The sequence below is a fragment of the Arachis hypogaea genome, chromosome 2 (assembly GCF_003086295.3).
Source record: "Arachis hypogaea cultivar Tifrunner chromosome 2, arahy.Tifrunner.gnm2.J5K5, whole genome shotgun sequence".
NCBI classification, from domain to species: Eukaryota; Viridiplantae; Streptophyta; class Magnoliopsida; order Fabales; family Fabaceae; genus Arachis; species Arachis hypogaea.
The window spans coordinates 75,082,182-75,092,030 of NC_092037.1; the positions used below are offsets into that span (position 1 = coordinate 75,082,182).

Sequence of the window (9,849 nt, forward strand, 5' to 3'; positions counted from 1 at the left end):
ATCAATAGATACTAAAAAATTAATAAACGTTAATATCGTATTCTAAAGAGTTCATAAAATTTAATGAAAATTAATTCGTATAAAAATTTATCACAAAGACTGTACTTTATTTTTTTCTTTTTAATTAAAAAAATACCGTTTATATCTTTTAGGCATTACAATATCGAAAATAATAAAATTGAAAGCATAAACATATAAATAATTTTTATTTTAATATATTCATAGTCATAAACATGTAACACATATGAATAGTGTAGCTTTTTGAAGTTGAAAAAATGATTACATCGCTCTTCACAAAACATACGTTAAAATATTAATCTAATACACTTTTCCATAAGTTATGTTGCAAAATAATTATTTACACAAAAAGGAATGATTCATGTTTTAAAAATTATAATAAAAAACAATCTACAAATTTTCAAAAAATATTTAACTTCTTGTACTAAAGATATGTACTAATAAATAATAAAATATTTTTTTCTATTATATTAAATAGTACGAGATAATAATTAAGAATTAAATTAATTTTAAGATAAACATAAAATTGGGCTTAGATCTATTATTCACATAGACCAATCATAATATAACGACCATATTTATTTATACAATAAAATTGGACCGGTTACCTTGATAAAGTATCTATTATTTGTTTCAGCGTTCTTTTACTCTACTTTGTCCTATTCTTGTCCATGATGTTTTCACAAGGCTCTGTGGATTCGATTGTGATATTGATGGTAGATCTATCTCTTTCCTTGCTCGGTCTCCTACCTCTCCCCCTCGAAGACATGTTTTTGTGATATTAATTAATTCAAGTAAAAATTAACTAAATATTTTATCGTACGAATAGCTAAATTATAAAATCTTTTGACTATCTATGATATAGGTGCACCGAATTTATAAGGGCTAATGATTGAGTATATTTCAAAATTTATAATTTCAAATATTAAATTTTATACAAATCAAATTTAAAGTTACCAAATTCAATTTGTTTTCAATTTATATAATGTTGCCCACATTTGAAAAATATACTCAATTTTTAAATTTAAGTGATAGTTTTTTTTTAATTTATTTAAAAATATCTTATTCAAATATTGCAGCTTGATAAAAGTATGTTGATTATTTTTAAAGCTACGATTTAATTTCTGTTACATTAATTTCTGTTCAACCGAAAACCGGGGAATAAAATGGACCGGTCCAACATGTGAATAACAAATATACTAATGCATATGAATAAGGAAATTTCTTTGTGTCATTTTTTTTTTGTTTAAATTATTCGTGAGTCTTAGTGATGGAAAAATATAAATAAGAAAGACAGATTTCAAAGAGATTTATCTCATAGTGAATTGTACCTCAAATCAAAATAGTTGAAATCGATTGGACTCTTACACCAAACTAAAAAAGAATAAATAGTTTGCTCTATGACATACTCATACTTGTTAAGATGGACATAAGTTGATCAATTCCACGACTTTATGCAATGAGTTCTTATGTTTTATCATTATTTTATTCATTAAACTCATAGTTGATTATGTTAGTTTGCTTAATTGTTTATTTGCATACAATAAATGTGTTTGCATTTTGCAGTATAATTGGAGATATAATAATATCAATTAGCTTTTACAAGCTATTGATAATGTTCCTCTTTTGCAAAGCTATAAAATTGTACATCAAAAACGTACATAATAGTGATAATACTAGTACAAATTCTTATATTCTAATTCCATTGACTCGCATTCTAATTCTTGTATGCCAAAAGCTTTAATGGAAGATTATTAATTTTAATAATTTGTAGGGCGCATTCGAACTTCGATGCATAGTTTGCCCAATAGCCATCAAGTATAATAAAATTTTTGTAGATGCATTTTGGAATAGTCACAAGTAAGAACATGTACTCGAGAGGTTAATCATTCTGATCTTTCAACTTTTTTGTATTTTTGTTTTAGACTTTCTAGTTTTCATGCATTTCCAGGTAATCATTCACTAGGCATCTGCTCACGCCACCATCGCGCTCTGTTGCTGCCATGCCGCTGTCGCTCCTCACATTTGCGCCACCGTCGCTCCTCGTGCTTGCACTGTCATGCCACCGTCGCTCCTTCTCTCTGTTGCCTCCGTTGCTCCTCCTTCTCTACGCTCTCTTAGGCATCTTCTCTCTCTTAATCGAGCTCACAAAAATTAGGTATGTTTTTCAGTTTTTGTTACTGAACTTTCCAATTCCATTGTATTGTTTCTATTCAAAATTCCCCAAAATTTGTAATTATTTGTTCTTCCAAACATTTGCCATATATTTTTGCATTTATTTCCCTATTACTATGCTCTCTCCATTCTTGCTTTTTTCAGATTAAATATTTTCCAGCTTGATGCTTATTTGGACTACTGTCTAATGCTTGTAGGTGATTAACTTAAGAGGAGCTGAAAAGATGTAAGCTACTATTCGAACTTTGAACTCTATATTGAAGTGTTGCTAATCTTGGTGGTGTTCATGCTATTTGATGCTTTTTTAGTTTCATTTAAGCCAAATCTTTTAATTAGAGTTCTATTCATGCTTGCTGGAGTGATGGTTCTCCAACTCATATCGTTTCCACCATCTCTGATGACAACGATATACATTGAGTTGTCTCTCTGTCTCCTAGACACAGATTTGATAGTTGTATTAAGGTTCTCTTCCATATTTTAGGTGAGGAGCCGTTCTATGCCGGTGTACCCATGTCTTCCATTATCGAACAAGGTTTTGGTGTGGGTGATGTTATCTGTCTTCTGTGGTTCAAACGCAACCTTCTTCACTATTGCACTCAATTTATTGGAGGTAGACTATCTAATGCTCCAGTTCTTTAAACTTCTTCTGTCCTTTCATTTCTCGACATATCTATCTCGAAAATATGTGCAATTGCTTGTGCTTATGTCATTGTGCTGCCAGTTTTTCATTTAGATATCACTTTTTTAAGAAAATATTGAATACTTTCCGCCAGCTTCTCAATTTGCTAATGTATTACATTGGACAGATATGCATCATTATGTGTGCAGACCATGGTCCTTGTGTTTCTGGTGCTCACAATGCCATAGTGACAGCAAGGGCTGGGAAGGACCTTGTCTCTTGTCTTGTATTAGGTATTATAGTGTTCAATCTCTTTACTGCTAAGGTATGCTTAGTATCTTTAGGAGACACTGATTCTTTATGCTAGTATTTGATTTAATTGATGGGTAATATGCTTCTAAAACATGGTTGCTTACAATCGGTCCATGATTTGGGGGTGCTATTGATGATTGATAAACCACTATTTTATGGTTTATATTGTATTTAATTGAGTGGTTTTATCATGATCCTTACCCACTTATTCATTAATTTAGCATGCATTTATATTTCCTTCCTAAAATTATTACATGATTGAAAACTGCTTCCTAGAGACTTTTAATTATGCATTTTAATTCTCCTTTATTCCATTTGATGCCGTAATCTGTGTGTTGAGTGTTTCAGGCTTTATAGGGCATGAATGAGTTGGAGATTGAAAAGGCAACTAGCAAAAATGGAAGGAACACGAGAAATTGAGGAGATAACCAGCGAGAAGTGATGTGGCCGCATAGCTCACGCGTTCACGCGAAAGAGGAGAAATCGCAGTGACGCGGCCACTTGGCTCACGCGACCGCGCGGATTGGAAAAGCACAAGTGACGCGGAAGTGTGGACGACGTGACCGCGTGGCAGGGAAAAACGCGAATGACGCGTCTGCATGGATGACGCGATCGCGTGACGAGCGCGATCTGCATAATCTGCAGAATTCGCTGGGGGAAATTCCGGGCCCTATTTTGACCCAGATTTTTGCCCAGAACAGTAGACTAGAGCCAGAGAACATGCAGAAATCGAAGAGAATAATTCATTCGACACAGTTTTAGTTTTTAGATCTAGTTTTTACTCCTCCTCTACGTTTTCCCTCTACACATTGATAGTTCTTAGGATTTTATTTTTCTACCACTTTTTGCATTGGGATACTGAGAAGAGTTATTACCTCATCAAGACTTCGTCATTCCAGTTCGTTTTCTTTACTTGGCTTTACTCTTCCATATTCTTTGCTTTGTTGATTTTACCATTGGAATATTATTAGGATTATTTAATACAAGGATTACTTTTATTTTTAATTGATTATTCTGATTTTTATTTACAATGTCCTTCTTTAATTCCTTTTCTTATGTTATGAATTTTACATTCACAATGAGCGAGTAGTTCCCTAACTTGATGGGGGGTTGATTGAAAGGAACCCTTGAGTTGGAAAGCTTAAAGGAAAGATTATAATTGGGTTTATTGTTGGCTTGTTCTCTATTCACTAATACCAATCCCTTTTTATTAAGTGGATTGCAACTTGTGAACGGACATAGCATTCTAATTTGTTTGACTTTCCCTTACCTGGTAAGAGATAACTAAACAGGATAACCTTTAATTATCAATTAATCTAGAGAGTTTCCCAACATTAATAGGGCTTCCAACTAATCAACTCCCAGTCAAGGCTTTTATTTACATTATTCAAATTCTCCAATTTAATTCCCTGTTTGCTCAACTCAAACCTTTTTGAAAACATCTGATTAATAAAATAGCACACTTTTCTGCAACTCGTTGGGAGACGACCTGGGATTCATACTCCCAGTATTTTAAATTTAAATTTCTGTGACACCTTTCTAAATTGATAAGTGGATTTCTAGTGAGTTAAGAACTATACATACAACGTATATATATTTCAATAATTTTTAATTCACCAATTTCTGCCGCATCAATGATGCTGCTCGCTACTTCAAAGATGCTTGTGACAGGGTATGATCAATAGGCCTTTCTTATGAAGTTGGTATACTTTAGCTTTTGATACCCATCTAGAATTTCAAGACTATTAGCTCGTGTTTTGTATGTTTGTTAATGTCATATGTCTCATTTCTAGAGTAGGTTATGTGTTCTGTCTTTGATCCTTCTTAGTTATTGCATTAATTGGACACCAAGCAATGTTATTTGATCTATCCTCGAGTGAAAAAGAAAAGAAGAAAATTGGAAAGGGACTTTTTTTAACTATAGTCTTTTTCTACTACCTTTTCTAACTCCCTTGGTAAACAGATTAAAACAGACATAATAAAGACAACCCTTACTTTAATTTGAATATCTTCTCTTATCCTGTTATCCATATGGGAAATGGTTCACTCTTACCACACCATGCATCAAACCTGATGCACCTAATTCCTATCCGCCAATCTTAGCCTGATTCAACATTTATGTTGGTAGCCCTTATTGCTTGTAGTAGTTTTGTATGTGACGCAATTAATAAGATACACATGATATGCATGAATCTATCACAATTTGCTATTATATTGAGTTAAATCATGCTCTTTCGGTGCTACTGGTTAGATGTCAAAACTTGTGTTAGATGTCACAAATATTTTAGGAATTAATCAAATACTAAATATACCAAATTTATTTTTATAACCGATAGAACATTTATAAATGAGTTAAGCTTGATAAAGTAATTTGAATAATCATAAAATATATATATGTGATTGGTCTTAGTATGACTAACTTGACTCAAAGATGATCCAAATTTATCTGAATTACTTACTATTGTAGTACTTACTATTGTAGTACTGTCAGGGTGTTGTTGAGGGCTGGTAAGTTAGAAAAGACTTTGGTCCAAATAATGGTTGAAGGTTCCTTGAGGGAGAAGAAAAGGCAAAAGTAATAGTAAAAGGGGTGATGCTTTATGAAGTTGATACAATCATATGGAACCTATTGAGAAAATGGATACATGAATCGTTGCAAAAGGGCAAAGAGGCTTTGCAAAATGCAAAGGAAATAGAGGTAACTTTTGGCTTTATCATTTTGTTCATTAAAAGATTAATTATCGAATTTATTTTTAAAGATTTCATGTCGTTTTTCTAGATAATCTTTAATGTGCCTTTTTAGTTTCTTTAATTTCTCCTCTATTATAGACATGGAATCCAAAGTCCAAAACAGAGCCGATTGCACAATCTACTGTAGAGCTAGTGAAATTGGCCATGACTATTATGGAGCAATTTTTTTCCAGAATCCAATTGGAATTAATGCAGATATTGTTCAAGAACTTGCCAATGGACTAGAAAATCTCTTCCAAGACTATATATCATGTTTGTTTCAGCATGTGGTAAGCACTTTGAACATACATAAAGCTTAAGGTGTTTATTTTATACAGTATAATTAATCTGTATCTAAGAAAGGTTTGATAGACTTTGTAGAGGTATGATCTTTTCAATTTGCTTGCATTCTAATTTGATAATTAAAAGATAGCCTAATTTCCCGGATGTCCCTACAATTTTCCTTAATTTGCGAATAAGATTTTATAATTTAAAATTGTTTGTAATTGAGTCCTTGAATTTTCATTCAATTTAAAAACACTTTTGCTTTCCAGGTACAAAACAAAGCTATGTTCCTGTGATTCCCTCACTGACAAGATGCAACCGAAATTCAAAGTTCAGTATGTTGTTGAAGAAAGGATGTCAATGCAGTGGTGGTAGTTCATCGGAGGCAGATCACATAAGTAATGTAACAAGAAGGTCATTATCCTAGGCCATCGACTAGTCGTGGCACACAACGCCTCTACATTCGTCTCAACACCTTATTGTATCTCCTGACCCATATCAACTCCCTTGAGAAAACACTCTCTAAAAACCCTGTTGTACTTCCTTCAACTCGCCAGCCTTATGGAAACCATTGCAGGAGTTACAACAATGGTTCTTATTTTGAGAAAGTACTTTCCTCCCTTCTAACAGCATGCAAACACGTGGCAGAAGTGGCTGCCTACCGTCTCATATTCCTTGACTTCAAATCAGTTTTCTATGAGAGCCTCTATGTTGGTGATGCAGCCAATGCTAAGATTAGGCTTGCATTGAGAACCTTGAAGCAAAACATCACACTGATGACAACACTTCTAACAGATAAAGCTCAATCATTAGCATTGAAAGAAGTCATGAAGGCATCATTCGAAGCATTCCTAATGGTCTTGCTTGCTAGTGGGAACTCAATGGCATTTACTAAATCAGATTACCACATTATGAGCGAGGATTTTGAGAGCTTGAATCGTGTTTTCTGCTTGTGTGAAGAAGGACTAATAGCAGAAAGTGTGATGGACACAGAGGTTTGATGTGTGGAAAACGATCCAACACAAAACTCACCGGCAAGTGTACCGGGTCGCATCAAGTAATAAAACTCACGGGAGTGAGGTCGATCCCACAGGGATTGAAGGATTGAGCAATTTTAGTTTAGTGGTTGATTTAGTCAAGCGAATCAAGTATTGGTTGAGTGGTTTATCTTTAACAGAAGCTAAATTGCTTGGAATGTAAAGGGAGAGGGGAGAATTGTAGTAAATTAAAGAGCATGAAAGTAAAGGATGCTGAATCTTAAAGAACAAGAAATTAAATAACTGAAACTTAAAGTGCAAGAAATGTAAATTGCAGTAACTTAAATTGCAAGAAATGTAAATTGCTTGAATAGAAAAGGGATTGGAGGATTGGGAATTCAGGATTTCAGCAAGGGAAATTAAACTGCAACAGTTAACTAAACAAGAGATGAATTGAAATAGATTAGCTCTCAAACAGAAATGGAAATTAACTTGCAGCAGAGGTTCACAGAAGAACCAAAAGGAAAAATGGGATCTCAGGACTCAAGAGACTAGATAACAAAGTCTAGATCTCAATTACCTTCCCAGATCCAAGTTCACAAAGTAATTAAGCAGAATTTAAAGAAGAAGCAGTAAAGGAAATGAAATTGAACTCAATTGTGCAGAAAAGAAATTAGAGAGATCTTGAATGGAGATTGAGACAGAAATTCCTCAATTCTTCACACCCAAGACTCAAACAAGAAAAGTAGAAATGCCCACACAAGAACGAGGAAGAAGAGAGATCAATTCTCCTCCCTAATTCTCTGAAATTTTCTAAAGTTCCAAAAATAAAGATTCCAAAGCTCACAAGAAAGATCAAAGTTCAAAAGTAAAGGAAAAGGTCCTAATTACATCAAACTATCTCCTATTTATACACTTTCTATTCTTGGATCTTGGGATTTGGATGGGCTTTTGATTTGGTGAAGAAATGAATTAAATTGGATTTTTGATCCAATTTTAGCCCATGAAGAAAGTAGCTCCCAGGAGGCTGCCCTGCCCTTGTGGAGGGCAGGGCAGAAAATGATGCATCTAGCCCATTGGTGTGTGCGTGTGGTGCGTTGGTGCGTGCAGGATGCTGCCCTGCCCTCGCGGAGGGTAGGGCAGAACTTTTTGGTGCGCCAGAATGGTGCCCGTGCGTGCTGCTGGTGCTGCCGAGACTTCCCTTAGTGCGCCAGAATGGTGCGCCGGCCGTGCACCACAAGATGCTGCCCTGCCCTTGCGGAGGGCAGGGCAATGTTTCCAAATTGAAGCCCCGTGTTCGATCCTTGAGTGACGCGCACGCTACCTCTTTTCCTTGATTTTCTTGGCACCAAAGTAAGGCTTAGTTTCTTGTTTCCTCATGGTTCCGTGTTCGATCCTTGTGGCAAGCAATGGTGAACTTTTTCTTTGAATTTCTTCCTTTGGAGAGCCCGATACTGCCCTTGTGGAGGGCAGGGCAATGTTTTTGTCCCCCTTGATCCATGGCATCAATTTGTGCTCTGCCCTTGTCGTGGGCAGGGCAGTGTTGCCTCTCAAGACTCGTTTCCTTATGTTGCCCTCCTAGAGGGCAGTGTGCCCTTGTGGAGGGCAATGCTTGCACTCCTCCTTTATGCGCCACGCCTTTTTCTCTTTGGGCCACGCTTTCTTAAACCACGCTTCCTCTTTTCTTCTTTTCTTCACCTACAATAAACCAAAACAACTACTCAAAGTATCACTAAATTCACAAGGCTTATAAATCAATTAAAATTCAATTAAAATTAGCTTAAACCTCATGAATTAGCATCAATTTAATGGTAGTTGCTTGATTTAAAGAAGTTATGCATTTTCATTCCAAATCTCTTACTTAGGATGCAAGAAAGTGCATAAAGACTAATAAAACAAGTGAAATTAGCTTGAAAAATGGGTATATGATGACTTGTCATCAAGGTTGCAATAGTTGAAGGTATTATAGCATTAATGAGCCAAAGTACTAAGCAATTAATTGATGATTTTAATACTGCATCATGTGAAACAAGTGTGCTAGGTGTTAATGGCCATGGCTTTTTTTTTGGACGTGTTATGGCCATGGCTATAAGTCATAAGTGCCGCCTACTACAGGAAGGTGGCATAGATCAGACCCAAACACAATATTGAGGGTCTTGTGCCATATAAATTATAGAATTGCAAACCTTTTTTTTTACAAACATTTTTTTTACAAAAAGTTAAAAGTTATTCTTACTATTTAATTTGTATCAATTTTTTATTCTTAATATTTGAATATATTTTAATTGTATTCTATGAGTTAGCTCAATTTTTAACTCCCACCTATTTTGCAGCAACCAGTACAACCACAGAGTTCTCAAAGGGAAGATGATTCTGATGATCTTGATGATTTAGATTATTATTTAGACGAGTATGAGTAGGTTGTTTACTTTAATTTGAATATTTTGTATTATTGGTGGATTGTAATTTAAACCAATATAAGTATAAGTTTAGTTATTTATCTTGTCTTGAGTTTTTATGTTAGAAGATTATTTATTATTTTGATAAGTTTGTAAACTCCTTATTTAATATTTAGTATAAATTTTAGTTTTATATTTAAAAGTTTATTTGTCTTGTTATCTAATATTCTGTATAAATTTTATTTCTATATTTAAAAGTTTATTTCCATTAATTGTTTACTATTTTTCAAATAAAAAAATAATTAAAAAATATGGCTATTAAAATCGACGATAG

General features: G+C 34.1%; 1 pseudogene; it reads left to right on the forward strand.

Moving 5' to 3' along the window:
• The first annotated feature begins 2,021 nt into the window (after nucleotides 1-2,021).
• LOC140177129 (protein unc-13 homolog) lies at nucleotides 2,022-9,386 on the forward strand (annotated as a pseudogene).
• Nucleotides 9,387-9,849: the final 463 nt, after the last annotated feature.